The sequence below is a fragment of the Lygodium microphyllum genome, chromosome 26 (genome assembly GCF_053477565.2).
Source record: "Lygodium microphyllum isolate KBCC chromosome 26, Lygodium_microphyllum_v1.1.10, whole genome shotgun sequence".
Lineage (NCBI taxonomy): Eukaryota > Viridiplantae > Streptophyta > Polypodiopsida > Schizaeales > Lygodiaceae > Lygodium > Lygodium microphyllum.
The window spans coordinates 25,190,625-25,209,005 of NC_141160.1; positions in this window are offsets into that span (position 1 = coordinate 25,190,625).

The window sequence follows — 18,381 nt, forward strand, 5'->3', positions numbered from 1 at the left end:
TTGCATAAAGTTTGCTTTCATGAAAATCAAGAAGCCATGGTTGGAACTTGGCACAACCATGGCCATTGTAATCTCCCTCCTGAGTCATTTACTATTGTGATCACATTAGGTAGATGGGATCCATGTATTGGGCATTCGAATTATGTGCAATACCTCCATATGATGGATCTAGAGGGAGTCATTGAAGGAGTAGCACTTGATCTTCATGAAAGTTAGGATTGGGTTGACCATGATTGAGGAATGTGCTATCTTTCAATTATGTATACCAGTTGTGAGCCCTCTATTGAGGATTTTATATAAGACTAACATGTCATTAAATGAGTAGCACTTGACCTTCATGAAAGTTAGGATTGGGTTGCCCATGCTTGAGGGATGTGCTTTATTTCAATTATGTATGCCATTTGTGAGGCCTCTCAAAGCTACACATAAGAGATGGACAATTTTGTGTGCATGTGTGTACTTTAGAAGCCACGGATTTGCTAGTAGGATGTAGCTTAAAGATTAAGGGCCTTGTAATTCAATATAATACAAGTTGGACTTGGATAAATCTCAAAGCCTCCATCCTTAAGCTCTCTCTCTCTCTCTCTCTCTCTCTCTCTATATATATATATATATATATATATATATATATATATAGCAAGGCTTTTTCCCTACCCCCATGTTTATAAGCTAGGGGAAAATTAATGGAGTACTCCTAATGTTTATGTACCTTTTGAAAAACAACCCTCCTTGCACTTACGTGATACCTCTCTTTTTCTTTACAATCTAGGGAAAAATTAATGGGGCTTACTCCTAACGTTCACATACCTTTAGAAAAAGCAATCCTTCGTATATTTACATGACACTAAAAATTTTCATTTAGCACCATCCAAATCTCATCCCCTCCAAGTAGTATCACAAGCAAATAATATTGCCTATAGGTGGAAGCGAAACCCTTACAAGGGGTACCACCCTAGTGGAATGGGGCCACTCTACCTAGAGTTGTATTGATATTTCAAAATATCATCACGTATGCTAGGTTGGTTCAGCAAGAGTACTACTTATGTAGCCCTTGAATTTTGATTGCTAGACCTTTCATGAATGATACCTTGGCCATTGTCACATGATTATGGGCATTGAGCCTATGGACTCAGCTAACTTGAGAGCAAGAACTGGCATTATGGACTAGTGTACTATGCTCATATTGACATCATGTAGCTACACATCTATCTTGGGTCCACAAGTGAGCGTAGACAATTATGAGACCACTTCCCTAAGTTCTAGGTCCGCAATGAAAAGATGGGTACTTGCTGGTGAAAGCAGGTCTATAGTGATCAGACATGCTAGCCAATAGAAGACAACTGACCAATGCTATTAGCATACACAAAAATTTCCCCTCTCCTCCTCATTCTTCAAAGTACCTATACAACACGCTTCAAAGAAAATACATGAATGAAACTCTTTGTCAAACCTAGTTGAGGGTGATGCCATGTGCCAAAAGTGGCAGCTCCTAATGGCATCCTCAAGACGCAAGAAAGTTGTAGAAACCATGGCAAACCTAACCATCAAAACATTCAATTACCCATTTCTCAAAATTGTGTGTAAAAAGAAAAAAAGAAAGAAACACCCCTTGGATATCCACCACTAGTTTGCTTGTGCCCTCGTTACCTTTTGCATATCTTGTACTAGAGTGTTTGAGAGAGAGCATGTTAGGCTACACCATTGTGCTTCCACATGTCTCTTGGTTTTTTGTAAGTCTTCATAATACATATTGGAGAGAGAGATATCCACCACTAGATTGCTTGTGCCCTCGTTACCTTTTGCATATCTTGTACTAGAGTGTTTGAGAGAATCAAGTTAGGCTACACCATTGTGCTCCCATATGTTTATTGGTTTTTTGTAAGTCTTCATAATACGTATTGGAGAGAGAGAGAGAGAGAGAGAGAGAGAGAGAGAGAGAGAGAGAGAAGTAGCTTTGGTACTAAGTAGCAACCTCCCACATTCAGTATTCCCTTGAAGCACATTGGCCTTTAAGTGGGAGGTTGTTAGGGTAAAGGCCAATGTGCTTCAAGGGAATACTGAATATTACTATCAAATGCCCATCAAATGTCTATAATGGGCCAAGTGTTTAGAAGATAGTTGTCATAAAAAAGATATGAAGGATTGTCATATGTGTGAATATTGACAAGCTCAATCGACTTGTCATCATGCACCTCCCTAATGAAGTTATACTTATCACTACAATAGATATAAACCAAGAAGCAACTAAAATCATGTCAATTGCAAGACCAACAAAGTTGCAAATTGAGAGTTACAATAGTAGCCAATCAATGATAAACACAATGCCAAATGGTCAAAATTTTGATGCCCATGAAAATGGCCCAAGCACTCCCCATTGCATGCTCATTCTTTGTGATTTTTATGTAACATGTTGGTAAACTTTTCCAAGCAAAAATAGCTCCCAAAATATTTCATGGAGACCACCTTTTAGGTCTTCCAAACAATCGATTTTCCTTTTTATAGTGTGAACTTAGAAACTCACTAGAATGACCAATTTGTATGCTTCAAAGCGTGAAAATGATTTTTCTACATCATGCTAAATAATAATAAATTTACAATTTTTGCAATGTGAATGTTCTTACCCAAGTGGTTCAAACTAAATTAGTTTAAATGTATCCAACATCTGAAAACAACTCCAAAGTATCTTGCTTAATCCTTGCAGTGCAAACATGGATTTTTTTCAAGCTAGTTTAATGACTTGTGAAGTGTGAGAGGGTTTAATAGTTATGTAGATCCTTGAAGCCAAGTATGAAAGGGATTAATTTGTGAATCAAAGTTTGAAGCTTAAAAATGAATAATCGACAAGAAAATGTTGTTACATATGCAAATATAGCATGAACTATGCAAGACATCATCATGCTTTAGCTACCTTTAAATCGAGCAAAAAATGTCATTTGCTCTTATTTGATTTGATTAAGAACTTCAAGCTCTTAGATAAGACATACACAAAGATTTCAATCTCTCTTCTTTATCGATTATAGACTTAAGCAAGACTCTTGTTTCATTGCTTGACCAAGCCTTTTACTTTTCCAACAAGTTGACCCTTTGCTTTTCCAAAGAGACTAACCTCCTACTTCTCAAAAAATAAGCTGCCCCTATGCTTAAGTAGCCTGTGTCCTTACATACATCAGAAAATGAACCAAAACTCTTCTCGAGAAATTTGAAAAGCCAACCAATTAACCTTGATTTTAGTCTTTATTGACTATCTAAACACTCCAAATTTGGACTATGGCAATCCCTTAGCCAAGCTTCAATGGCTCCCTTAATTGAAACACATGTTTTTACTTAAATTAGAGAGTCCCTTTGAGAACTAAGGATCAATTGCATGATAGGCCTCAACTCCTATATCTCGAGAAAGGCATTGACTCTATGCACTCCTCACTCAAAGCTTGAGCTCCCATGGAAGTTTCTCTAATACTAGGTGAGAGGAAATGATGGGCTGTGGATTCATGAGAGAGAGAGAGAGAGAGAGAGAGAGAGAGAGAGAGAGAGAGAGAGAGAGAGAGAGAGAGAGAGAGAGAGAGAGAGAGAGAGAGAGCACAAGAAGTTTTTATGTGGATACTTCATTACCCTTATTCTTAATTATCTTCACATGTATATAAATATACAATGTGTGCTCATCATACTTGGCCATTGGTATTTACCTTAATAGAAAACTTTGATATCACATACCTATATATCTTTCTAAGGATATTTTTACACTCCCTAATTACCTTCCCTTATGTAGAAAGTGGCCTTCGTATTGAAGGTTCTACACATTTTTTTCTCTTAGAATTCAACCAACCCCTCTATAGATTAAAACATAAAATGCATACCCTATGTAGCTATAGGTCATAACATTTGAAAATAGGTGATTCATTACATGTTACATTAACAAATGTGATGTCCTCTACCATAAGGGTTGCCATTCCATGCCACCAACTCTCATTAATATGGATGTGCGGGTAGGGTTGTCCAGGGTCTTGATTTTAAGTGTGGTGGTATGTAATACGATGCGTGAATGAGCCTTGATTTTTATTTATAAGATACCATGGACACATTCACACTTGGTCACCTAGTGATGTAAGACATGCCAATGTTATAGGTGTCCATCTAAGATGTCCAATGATATCATATTTGCTTTGTTACTAGTTTTTCGCCTTATCATTTCATTATGGGATGGAAGTCGGGGAATGTGCGAGTCTCAACAGTTTGAATTTATCATGTGAGCATGCATGTTGATAAACTAAATAATGCATACTAGCCTTTCCACTTATGTCTTGCCACTAGTATAAAGGTTAGACACTAGTTAATAATATCCTCTTTTTAGAGTTGAGTGTTAGTATATTTCTATAAAATTCTTCTATTCTTGTGTTTCCATATTCTTCAAAGGAACATGATGGATACTATAAATGATGCTCATTTCAAGTAGTGGATTGCCAAAGGGGCTTAAGGTGAGTTCAAATCTCACATCCACCTCAACAGCAATACGATAACATAAAAAATGTTCGTGAGGTTACTAGCTAGAATGCTTAATAATGGTATAAGAAAAGCAATCTATCCATTTTTATTGAAAGATAAGAAGTTTATATCAATGACACCTCAAAGAAAGTCCTATTTGGTTTAAAAAAATACAAAGTAGACAGAAAATACAATTACTTTATGAGCTTCCAAGCTAGAATTTTTATGTGTACGTGAGTTTATTGAAGCTAAAAGAATAGATATTGGACTAGTGTGATTGTGCCAATATAGATTGCTTTTGATGGGATGTGTTGGCACAATATTTCTTGTTGCACACAAGCCTTTGTGCGATGTGAACTTGTTATTAGTTTTTATGATGCATTACCTTTTTCTTTGGATTTATAAGTCACATATGGTTCTTGTACACAAATAAGGCAACTTGCAAGTCTAAATAACAATGTAGCTTGATTGCATTGGGAACATCCTCCTCAATGACCTCACCAAGGAGGATCAACAAAGTTTTTGAGTCCTCAAAGGCCAAACATTCATGAACCTATCATGTGAACGTACATCTCTAGCCAACTAATGCAATTAGCAAGGCTCAAACCCTAACCTCACCACTATGAGTACAAATTTAAGCAACTAGCCCATCAAGTTTGGATGTTTAGACCTTATTCTTACTCAATGTGATATACGATAGACCATCTTAGGCTAAGTAACAAATTACCATATCTATGTTCTTCAAAAGGATGTAAATTGGGTCCAAAGATATTTTTTTAATGAGAGGTTTGAGATCTTGGAAGTGTTTGATTAGAGACAATTCTATCAAGATATACTTAATGGACCTAAAAGACCTCACCTTGCCCATGGCACCTCATGATGCAAGATTTTGAATCTACCAATTGCATATTAAGGGCCAAGTAGTTTTTGTTCAACAAGTGCTTTAACAAGCGTTTCATCTTACCGTTTCCCTATCCTTAAAGAAGATCAGCATTAAGTGTCAGTATTATGGCCAACAAATATGGGTGAAAAGTTGGACAGCTACCTTTGGGGACATTTATACCCAATTTTGACTTGTAGATTCAATTACACATGCTAAGTCTAACATCTAGTGTATTAATATACATTGTCATTCCTCGCCAAGGCAAAAAAACCACATAGAGACCATTCTTTTATCAAGAATTTCAACATATCTATAAGGCCAAAAACCTACATAATGTGGACTAGCATTCCTCCACTCATGTGAAGACACACACAGAATGCCATGCCACTTTGCGGCAGCTTCGCTTTCTCTCTCTCTCTCTCTCTCCCCAATTCCCTATGTCTAGAAATTTTTGCCTCTCTGTCTCTACCCCCAATTCTCTCTATAAATTCTTTCTCTTTCCACCTCTCTCTCAGTCTTTTGTTTCATTTTATGTTCTCTCATCTCCTTGTTTCCTCTCTCTCTCTCTCTCTCTCATTATAAAACTTTTAAAATTTGTAGCAGAGAATGCCATATATACATACAATATCATCTATATATGACTCTAAAGCACATGCTTCGCGTAATATTTAGAAGCTATTACCCCCCCTCTTTCTCTCTCATTATAAAAATTTAAAAATTTGTAATATATAATTCCAAATATACATTTAGGCCTTATTCTTACTCAATGTGATATAAGATAGACCATCTTAGGCTAAGTGATGGATTACCATATATATGTTTTTCAAAAGGATGTAAATTGAGTCCAAAGATATTTTTTTAATGAGAGCTTTGAGATCTTGGAAGTGTTTGATTAGAGACAATTCTATCAAGATATACTTAATGAACCTAAAAGACCTCACCTTGCCCATGGCACCTCATGATGCAAAATTTTGAATCTACCAATTGCATATTAAGGGCCAATTAGTTCTGTTCAACGAGTGCTTTAACAAGCGTTCCATCTTACCATTTCCCTATCCTTAAAGAAGATTAGCATTAAGTGTGAGTATTAACAAATATTGTCCCTCCATGGATGGCCAACAAACATGAGTGAAAAGTTGGAGAGCTACCTTTGGGGACATTTAATACCAATTTGGACTTGTAGATTCAATTACACATGCTAAGTCTAACACCTAGTGTATTAATATACATTGTCATTCCTCGCCAAGGCAAAAGAACCACATAGAGACCATTCTTTTATCAAGAATTTCAACACGTCTATAAGGCCAACAACCTACATAATGTGGACTAGCATTCCTTCACTCACGTGAAGACACACACAGAATGCCATGCCACTTTGTGGTAGCTTTGCTCTCTCTCTCTCTCTCTCTCTCTCTCTCTCTCTCTCTCCCCCCAATTCCCTATGTCTAGATTTTTTTGCCTCTCTGTCTCTACCCCCAATTCTCTCTATAAATTCTTTCTCTTTCCACCTCTCTCTAGGTCTTTTGTTTCATTTTATGTTCTCTCATCTCCTTGTTTCCTCTCTCTCTCTCTCTCTCTCATTATAAAACTTTTAAAATTTGTAGCAGAGAATGCCATATATACATACCATATCATCTATATACGACTATAAAGCACATGCTTTGCGTAATATTTAGAAGCTCTTCCCCCTCTTTCTCTCTCATTATAAAATTTTAAAAATTTGTTATAGATAATTCCAGATATACGTTTAGGCCTTATTCTTACTCAATGTGATATAAGATAGACCATCTTAGGCTAAGTGATGGATTACCATATCTATGTTCTTCAAAAGGATGTTAATTGGGTCCAAAGATATTTTTTTAATGAGAGGTTTGAGATCTTGGAAGTGTTTGATTAGAGACAATTCTATCAAGATATACTTAATGAACCTAAAAGACCTCACCTTGCCCATGGCACCTCATGATGCAAGATTTTGAATCTACCAATTGCATATTAAGGGCCAATTAGTTCTGTTCAACAGGTGCTTTAACAAGCGTTTCATCTTACCATTTCCCTATTCTTAAAGAAGATCAACATGAAGTGTCAGTAATAACAAATATTGTCCCTCCATGGATGGCCAACAAATATGAGTGAAAAGTTGGAGAGCTACCTTTGGGGACATTTATACCCAATTTTGACTTGTAGATTCAATTACACATGCTAAGTCTAACACCTAGTGTATTAATATACATTGTCATTCCTCGCCAAGGCAAAAGAACCACATAGAGACCATTCTTTTATCAAGAATTTCAACACGTCTATAAGGCCAACAACCTACATAATGTGGACTAGCATTCCTCCACTCACGTGAAGACACACACAAAATGCCATGCCACTTTGCGGTAGCTTCACTTTCTCTCTCTCTCTCTCTCTCCCCAATTCCCTATGTCTAGAAATTTTTGCCTCTCTGTCTCTACCCCCAATTCTCTCTATAAATTCTTTCTCTTTCCACCTCTCTCTCAGTCTTTTGTTTCATTTTATGTTCTCTCATCTCCTTGTTTCCTCTCTCTCTCTCTCTCTCTCTCTCTCTCTCTCTCTCTCTCTCTCTCTCTCTCATTATAAAACTTTTAAAATTTGTAGCAGAGAATGCCATATATACATACGATATCATCTATATACGATTGTAAAGAACATGCTTCGCGTAATATTTAGAAGCTCTTACCCCCTCGTTCTCTCTCATTATAAAACTTTAAAAATTTGTAATATATAATTCCAAATATACGTTTAGACCTTATTCTTACTCAATGTGATATAAGATAGACTATCTTAGGCTAAGTGATGGATTACCATATATATGTTCTTCAAAAGGATGTAAATTGGGTCCAAAGATATTTTTTTAATGAGAGGTTTGGGATCTTGAAGTGTTTGATTAGAGACAATTCTATCAAGATATACTTAATGGACCTAAAAGACATCACCTTGCCCATGGCACCTCATGATGCAAGATTTTGAGTCTACCAATTGCATATTAAGGGCCAATTAGTTCTGTTCAACAAGTGCTTTAACAAGCATTTCATCTTACCATTTCCCTATCCTTAAAGAAGATTAGCATTAAGTGTCAGTAATAACAAATATTGTCCCTTCATGGATGGCCAACAAATATGGGTTAAAAGTTGGAGAGCTACCTTTGGGGACATTTATACCAAATTTTGACTTGTAGATTCAATTACACATGCTAAGTCTAACACCTAGTGTATTAATATACATTGTCATTCCTCGCCAAGGCAAAAGAACCACATAGAGATCATTCTTTTATCAAGAATTTCAACACGCCTATAAGGCCAACAACCTACATAATGTGGACTAGCATTCCTCCACTCACGTGAAGACACACACAGAATGCCATGCTACTTTGCATAAGCTTTGCTCTCTCTCTCTCTCTCTCCCCCCAATTCCTTATGTCTAGAATTTTTTGCCTCTCTGTCTCTACCCCCAATTCTCCCTATAAATTCTTTCTCTTTCCACCTCTCTCTCAGTCTTTTGTTTCATTTTATGTTCTCTCATCTCATTGTTTCTTCTCTCTCTCTCTCTCTCTCTCTCTCTCTCTCTCTCTCTCTCTCTCTCTCTCTCTCTCTCTCTCTCTCTCTCTCTCTCTCTCTCTCTCTCTCTCTCTCTCTCTCTCTCATTATAAAACTTTTAAAATTTGTAGCAGAGAATGCCATATATACATACAATATCATCTATATACGACTGTAAAGCATATGCTTCGCGTAATATTTAGAAGCTCTTACCCCCTTCTTTCTCTCTCATTATAAAATTTTAAAAATTTGTAATAGATAATTCCAGATATACATATAATATCATATACACATGACTATAAAACATGTGCTTCACATAATATTTAGAATCTATTCTCTCTCTCTCTCTCTCTCTCATCAAACTTAAAACTAAAAGTAATCTATAAAATTTGCAACACATAATGCTAGATATATAAAAAATATCTTTTATGCACCAATCTCTTAAACTTTCATCTATACACGACCATTAGAAAACACATCCTTACTTCGCATGATATTTAGAAACAAAAATATTATTTCAAAATGGATCAAAGACCAAGCATTACAAAGAGATCTAGTCAAAACAAAGTTGTCTCCTTTTATGAGGAATCATTTTTATCACCAAGCAGGACATTCATAGGTGAAGAAGCCTTAGCAAACACTAGCATATTTTGCCTATTTCTAGTGTTTATGCCATGAAGGAAAGGTATAAGGCATCCTACTTTCCATTAGTAGTCCATGAAGGTCGGGTTTAAAACATCATAATTTTTATCTATGCATAGAAAAATCTTCGTCCTCGAGCAAAACATGCAAGGATGAAGCATAAGCTGATCCCACACTTCCTGTTGCTAATGGCATAGGGGATGTGATAGTCTTACCTCTCTTTTTGGCACCTATATTTGAATAAAATCACAATATAAGTACATGTAATAACTAATAAAGGCCATTTCATCTCAAAAATAGCAATATTTGATCGAAGATTTATGAACCATCTACTAGGAGGTACTGCTAGACGTTGATTCAATGTCACAAAACAACCCAAATCCTTGAATCCATACTTAAACCAATGTCTCGATATCTTATTAGTATGAGAGATTTGAAACTTATTCTTTTGGTCAACCTCATACATATGCAATTGAAAGCATTGGGTGTATCCACAATGTACAAGTTCGATAAAAACTAGTAGCTTAATGTCTATACTTACATCATCATGCAAATTCTGGTCAACCTCATACATATGCACTTGAAAGCATTGGGTGTATCCACAATGTACAAGTTTATCTAACAGTGTATGCAATCAAGAAACTCTGGCACTACTTTTCTACCACATCATTCACCTTTCTTGTAGACCATCGGGCAGCACTATTATATCTAGTAAAAAAAAGTATGTGTCATAGGTAGCATTGCTTTGATGGCTCCTACTTCTACTTGAATTTGACTTTACAATCTTTATGTATAAAGAGGAAAGCAACCCTACATGGCTAATCACAATTCACATGTCAAGAGGGATAAGTTGTGAAAAGGTAACAAGAATTAACTATTATCTTCCCAATACCCATTGACTAGAATATAATAAGAGGTGAACAAAGAAGCACAATTAGCTATGTACCTCATTAGGATGGACATCCAAAACCTAGTCAAGACACAAGGTACTACCAAGGCAATCACCATCTATCGATTCCCAAACCTGACCAACCTCTTAGCTCGAGGACAAGTCCACCACCAAATATTAAATTTGTTATTAGAAAGTTGCCAAATGAGCTAGCGGATAAAATAATACTTTCTAAACCTAGTACATCTCCTCCAAAACCCACCCCCACAAAGCTTGTGGTAGCATATAAACAAAAGGATTTGCAACCATATCTTCTAAACACAAATTATAGTATTTGGCCTTGCACAACAAGTATATCCAAGTCCAAAGGGCACTCCCAAGATTGATGCCCAATTTATGACTCGGAATCCATAATAAAAGCAACCCCTATATTGTTGTTAGTACTACTTTTATAAAAAGAAGAGGGACCAACCATACCCACAAGTAGTGCATCCAAAATTGTGAATCTTAAAACTAAGTAGAAACAAACTTCCACTATACCTATTGCCCTTATCACCCAACAATCAAAGGAAGAAAAAATAACCAAGGTGAATAGAAATCTCACAAACAAACTACCAATAGGGGAGTACAACTAGGCCCAATTCTTGGGGGGTGCACCTAGAAAATATCATCTAAATAAGGCACATTCAAAGGATATTAAGAAACGACCTTTCTTTACATGTTATAATGCCATAAAATGAGACCTTTTACTTTACTAAACTTATGGATTTTTTTCAAATTATAATTGAAAACCCCCTTTTGTAAATATAGTCATATAAATTTTACCAAATTAAATACCCTTTCCTTTGAACTCATGTAGTGATATCTTACATGTTCTACAAAAGGTGGCCTCCCTGAGGCCCAATTAGTGTTACACGAAGCCAAACATAGAGAGTAATCTATCAAATGGTAGAGGAACAACATGATATCTAACTTGAAAGAGATATTCAAAACCCTAGCAAGGGGGTATAAAATGATTGATATGGTGATCATGGTCAAGGTCATGTCGTCACAAAGGTACATGCTAGAGTACCATAAATATTTGTTTCTAAAATTCATCTCAATCCAAATTGAATAGTTGAACATCCGAATTGAGAAGGATGTGAGAGAAATTTGGCCCATTCCATGTTACACATCAATCACCAAGTTAAAGTATAAGTTTTAAATTAACGAGCTCAAATAGAGAGTAATTTCACAAATTCCCTTCTTGAGAGAATGGTGCTCACAAAACCCTAATATCACTTTTGTTGGTAACTACTCCCACCATGTAGAAAAATAGGAGTCTTGTCCGCTTGAGTGTGGATGAGATCAATGGAGTATCGATCATCTGCACAAGACTTGCGTACTCCAAAACACATGCAACTAGTCTAAGGACACAAAGAATCAAAAGGAATCAATTCATTGGAATAAGATTAGAAATATTAGATTTATTAACGCAGGAAAAGCACAAAATATAAACTCTACAACACGAGAAAAACTTTAAAATATAAAAAATACAAAATACAAAATAAACACGTAATCATCTAGGAATCAATCCTAGTCACCACCATCCATGCTAACTTTTAGCATTTGGATTTAGATGGCTAGGTGACCCCTAGGTCTATCTCGCATACAAAGCATTTGGTCTCATCCCACGAGGATTGACCTATAGGTTTCTAATTTCTAACTATGGTCGCTAACAATAGTCTAATATCAAATTTAAGATGAATGAATTTCACAAATCACGCAAGTTTGAGATAAGCAAGCACTGCACTTGGTTCAATAAGAGTGAGAAACGAGGGGGATTTGAGCATCAACCCCTCTGTCCATAAGGCATACTCTCACAATGACCCCCTAAAATAGTGCTTATTGGCTGACTCATAGGAATGTCTCAATTTAATGGTCCTTATTCTAAGTTTATGAAAAGACACCCCATTGATTGGGTCCACCTAGCCTTAGGGTGATTCCATTGGAAAATCATCTTCTGCTTCCCCTCTGAGGTGTATTTTAGTGTGCTCAACAAGGTATGCTACCACACTATTTATAACGTGTAAAAATATCTTCCTTAATTAATGTTCATATGTGGTTCCTTGTCACATCCTTATTTTACGAACAGTAAGCAATAACACCATATTAGAGAATTTGAAAATTCTCATATAGCTTGGGAATTTCCAATATAGTTAATATTTTGCCACATAATGAAATATTATCCCCTTACTTGAAAGTGGAGTTTCACCTAATTACTATATAGGTTGTCTTTTCCAAGTCCCACTTTGAAGCATGATTTAAGATTTAGCCTCTTTACCCCTTATTTGAAAGTGGGACTTGGAAGATTCCCAAATTCTCTAATATAGTGTTCAATCCATTTGAAAATGACTATCTTGATTTTTATTTTTATCTTATTTTCATATATAAAATCACTAGGAGAGCGAATCAACTCATAAATTGGGTTTTACCCTTGCTCTATTCTTCTCAAGCCTTCCAATACTAAATCATGTTGGGCTCATATAGGTTTCCAACCCTATCCTAGGACCGAGGCTGAGATTACAACTCAAACTAGAGCCCCATTGGTTCTCACGTACCATAAAGGGTGAAGCTTCCTATATGGAAGACTAAAACATACCTAGTAGTGGTCAATTTGCATTAGACAATCTACAAAATTTGAGTGAAGAGTAACTGAGGTGGCCCTAGAGATGGCAACACACCTCATTCATGTCCATCTGCTAAGGCCATAGATATAATTAGTATGATTTCTAACACATTTAAAGCCAATCATAATAAATTTCTAATTTTTCTATTAGCTAATATTTTTTTTAACTCAAAAATAGAAACTTTCCATGAATTCACAATGTAAGTTCGTCACAGATATTTGCACATATTAGTTTTTTCATGCATGTGAACACACCTTTTTTTTTCAAAAATAAAATCCAATATCATAGACCTTTTTTTCACACCCATGTGTATGCGTACACTTTATTTTCTATTTTTTATTTGTAAAAAAATCCAATTGCTATCAACATATGTGAACAATCTCTAATGAATGGGCTTAAATTTCATGTGTGGGAATGCACCTTATTTAAATATCAAGATCTAGACTAACTTTTCTTTGAGAAGGGTGTATTATTTCTAGCTATTCGAGATACTACTAAATTTACATAAGTAATTAAATAATTATGAAACTTAATTTTTTAATTACAAGAAAATATTTTCTTTTGATTTTAAAAATTTATTAGAACTACTAAAATAGATATTAAAATGATTTTTATATAAATACATGACATTTTTAAGTATTTTAAGAACTTTTTACTATTTTTTCGGATTAAAAGCTCACAAAACTAACATTTCTAGTCATACTAAATAAAATCTAATTTGTTTCTTAATTAGTTGATTTATTTTAATTTTCTCAAAAAAATTAAGTTTTTATAAGATTTTAGCTTTATTTTTCTAATTTAAAAATATAAAAATGCCACAAGAATATGATAAAGATTATTTTATTAACTTCTAGTATGGCTTTACTTACATCTTTGTAAAGTTTACATGCATATGTAAATTAATGTGTTGATGTGAAAAGTTCATATGTGAGACCGGATATTGGTTGAGTCCTGACTTGTATGTCAGATGAGGTCTATGTGATTGGATGGCAAAAAGGTCACCGTTGTGGGTCTAATCTTTGGGTTAGATGGAGTAGTTAAGCCGGTAGCAACTCTAGGCACATTGCATCGAGTTGTGGAGTAAGGGAGTTTTCAGGGTCCCTAGCCAATGGTAAAGGGAATATTCCCTAGCCAACTAGTAGAGGTGCACATGCAAGGTCAACAGACACATGTGCATATGGAAGGTCAACACATACATGGGCACATGGAAGGTTAACAGACACATGGGTACATGGAAGGTCAACATACACATGTGCATATGAAAGGTCAATAGACACATGTGATCATGGAAGGTCAATAGACACAAGTGCATATGGAAGGTCATCCATTATGACCCCCTTGATAGGCTATAAAAGCTAAATGCCTTCACAGCCATCAATCATCTATCTTTCACGCAGTCAGAGTTGTTCTAGCTAGCCTTAAGCTCTTCACTTATCTTCTATCTAGATCGCCATCTAAGCTTCACAGTGGAAGTGCACGGCTCGATAGATTCATCTTTATATCAGTTATTTGGAGCTAAAGAAAATTACTTATTCTTCTCTTATCTAGTGTGTACTCTCTATCTCTTTCTTAGATTCTGTTTGTTGCACCGTGTAATTTTTTACATGGTATCAGAGCCCAGGGGGGTCTAGGGATTGAAGAGTGCACAAGAGGCAAAGGCTTCAACATCAAAGAGGAACTATGTCGACTTTCGGAAGCAGTTCTGGTGCATCAAGAAAAGCGGTGCAAGAGGTGGTGCTACTATACGAGCTATTCAAACACTGAGGATTCATCCACCAACCTTCAACCAAGGCGAGTTAGATGGTACAAACTACACCTTGTGGAGGTTCAAAATTACAACTATCCTTGATTCTTATGAGCTTTTGGAGAATGTGCTAGGGATTGATGCGGAACCACAACCTATAACCCCAACCCATTAAATTCTAGTGTGATGATTCCTCATAATGCAGATATTCTACGAGCTTGGAAACGAAGGAATGCATATGCATTGTGTGCCTTAGATACAAGCTGTTTTGATAGTGTCTTGACTTTGATTCAACATATAACCAAATCATTAGAGACTTGGAATGTACTGAGGAGTCAGTATATGAAACGTGAAACCAAATAAGGATTCAAAACTTGGAGAATCCACTAGCAGTGGAGAAGTTTGCTAAAGAAGAGATGACTGAAGCATTCATCACTCGGATTAAGAATCTATGGGACTAGATGACTGGCACTGGGATATAAAAGACTAGCTTAGAGCTATCTTGAAGGTGTCTTCGAATTTATCCACAAAAGTTTGATGGACTAGTAACTACCCTTAATACTCAGGTGAGACCTCAAACTTTGACTTTTGAGGAGTTTTGTGCATTATTGATGGAGGAGGAGTTGAGGCTCAAAGCTTGAGAAGGAAGCAACAAATGGAGATGTTGCATTCTCTTCCAATGCAAAAGGCAAAGGTGGTTCATCCACAAAAAATGATGGTGACAAAAAGAAGAAGGGCAGTAAGAAGAAGTTTCAAGGAGAGTGCTTCTACTACAAGAAGAAAGGACATGCAATCGCAGATTATCGTGTTAAGAAGGCAGATGAAAAGAGTGGTACTCTTAAAAGTAAAGGGGAAGAGAGCCAATACAACTGAACCAGAGTTGGAGTTATTCATGGCGACCATTAAGGAAGTGTGCTCCTTGGCACAAGGAGAATCTACCATAGACTCATGGATGTTGGATAGTGGGGCCTCCCATCACATGACCAACAAGAAATGTCTATACAGTTCTATGCAGCCTTTACAAGAATCCATCACTGTGACGGTTGAAAATGATGCAAAGTGCCCTGTTGCGAGCACATGTACTATTTCTTTTGTTGCTCCAAATGGTGAAGTAAAAAAGCTTTCAAATGTGTGGTATGTTCCCGAAATTAGGAGAAATCTATTATCAGTTGCTACCATAACTGATCTTGGTCATGAAGTGAGGTTCAAGAAGAGAGGTGTAGAAATTCTCGACAGTGCTAGAAAAGTTGTTGGCAAAGGAGAAAGAAGGAACAACCTATATGAGCTAAGTGCTCTTATAGCCACCGCTAGAGTGGGCATAATTAAGCTTTGGCATGAAAGGTTCGGACACATTGGATTTGTAGTATTGAAGGAGATGCACAAGCAAGGTATGGTTGCTCACCTACTTGCAGTGGTGGTTGAATTGAAGGAACCATGTGAAGCTTGTATGATGGGCAAGCAACATAGAAAGGCATTTCCATAGGAAAGCAAGAATAGAGCATAGGATCGTATAGAGTTGGTGCATGCTAACTTGTGCGGTAAGATGCCTACACATGCCTTGGGGGGATCTTCTTATTTTATGTTGATTGTCGACAACTACAGTAGGAAGATGTGGGTGTACTTCCTTCCTGATAAAGCTCAAGCTTTTGATAAGTTTAAAGAATAGCTAAAACTTATTGATAATGAAACACGAAAATGTGTGAATAAATTTAGAAGACTTTTGCAAGAGCAAAGGGATCAAGTGTCAATTAATGATGTCTCACACACCTCAGCAGAACAGTGTTGTGGAACTTAGGAATCGCACCATTGTGGAGATGGCAAGATGCATGCTAAAGGGCAAGGAATTGCCTAACCATTTTTGGGTTGAAGCTGTTAATACTGTAGTCTACATTCTAAATTAGAGCTACACAAAGGCTCTCAAGGGAAAAGCACCTCATGAGGCTTACACTGGTAAGAAACCATCTATCTCACATTTCAAAATTTTTGGATGTGAATGTTATGCACATGTTCTAGATGAGAAGAGAAACAAGTTAAAACCAAAAAGTAGAAAATGTTCTTCTTGGGTTATAGTGATTAGCAGAAGGCTTACAAATTATATGACCAAGAGGCAAAGAAGATCATTGTGAGCCATGATGTGGTGTTCAAGGAGTAGCCGCATACAGTGGAGGAGAAGAAGGCAATTTCTTCCACTTTATCATAAAGCAAAGAAGTAGTCCACTATGAACCTGTCCCGAGAGCTGTCCCTATCCTTAAGGAGGAGGAAGCATCATCTTCAGATGATGAGGAAAAAGTTCACCAACCTAACATTACCCCACCAGAAAAGCCATTGCCGTGTTGGGTGAAGCAGCTCTATGACCACAATAATCCTATGCCTACATCTATTGAGGAGAAGGTACACAGACCAAGGAGATCTCAGAGAATAGAGGAGCAAAGGAGAGCTTCTGCTCCCATAGTCAATATGGGCTTGATGACTGAGATTATGAGAGAAGTAAAGGAGCCAATTGACTTAGAAGCACTTGTAGATCCAGCATGGAAGGTAGCTATGCAAGCCGAGTATGACAGCATAATGAAGAATGACACTTTGGAGCTAGTGGATTGGCCAGCAAAGCGAAAGGTTATTGGCACCAAGTGGATCTAGAAGGTAAAGTACAAGGTTGATGGTACCTTAGAAAAGTACAAAGCTAGACTGGTTGCACATGGATTTTCATAGGTTCAAGGGTTTGATTTTCAAGAGTCATTTGCCCCAATTGCTAGAATGACCACTATTCGCACAATACTTGCAGTTGCCATGCACAAACAATGGTTGGTTTACCAAATGGATGTTAAGTCAACGTTCTTAAATGGTGACCTCAAAGAGGAGGTATACATGGCTCGGCCACCAGTGTTTGAGACCCCTCATTCTAAGAACAAAGTGTGTAAGTTGAAGAAGGCATTGTATGGGCTGAAACAAGCCCCCATAGCATGGTACCTGTGGATAGATAAGTTCTTTTTAAACTTAAACTTCAAAAGATATGCCTCAAATGCTAACTTATATGTTTACAGGGATGGTGAAAAGTTTGTAGTGATTGTTCTACATGTGGACAACCTTCTTATTACATGTGACTATGAAGATATGATCAACCAAACTCGAAAGGCTTTGAGTTGTGAGTTTGAAATGATAGACTTGGGCTTACTACATTATTGTTTGGGGATTGAAGTTTGGCAAGAGCTTGGAAATATCTTCATCTCTCAGAAGAAGCATGCATGGGAGATCCTGAAGGCATTTGGCATGACTGAGTGCAAGGAGATATCTACACCTATGTAGGTGAATGCAAAGTTATCCGTTGAGGATACATCAACACTAGCAGACATTGGGAGATACAAGAGGTTGGTCTGATCTACTTGTGTAACACTAGACCAGATATCAATTTTACTATTGGTATTTTGAGCACGTTCTCAAACAAACCTCATGAGAGTCATTGGAAAGCTAGGGTGCACGTGCTTAGATACTTGAAGGAAACTCTTGATTATGGTATCAC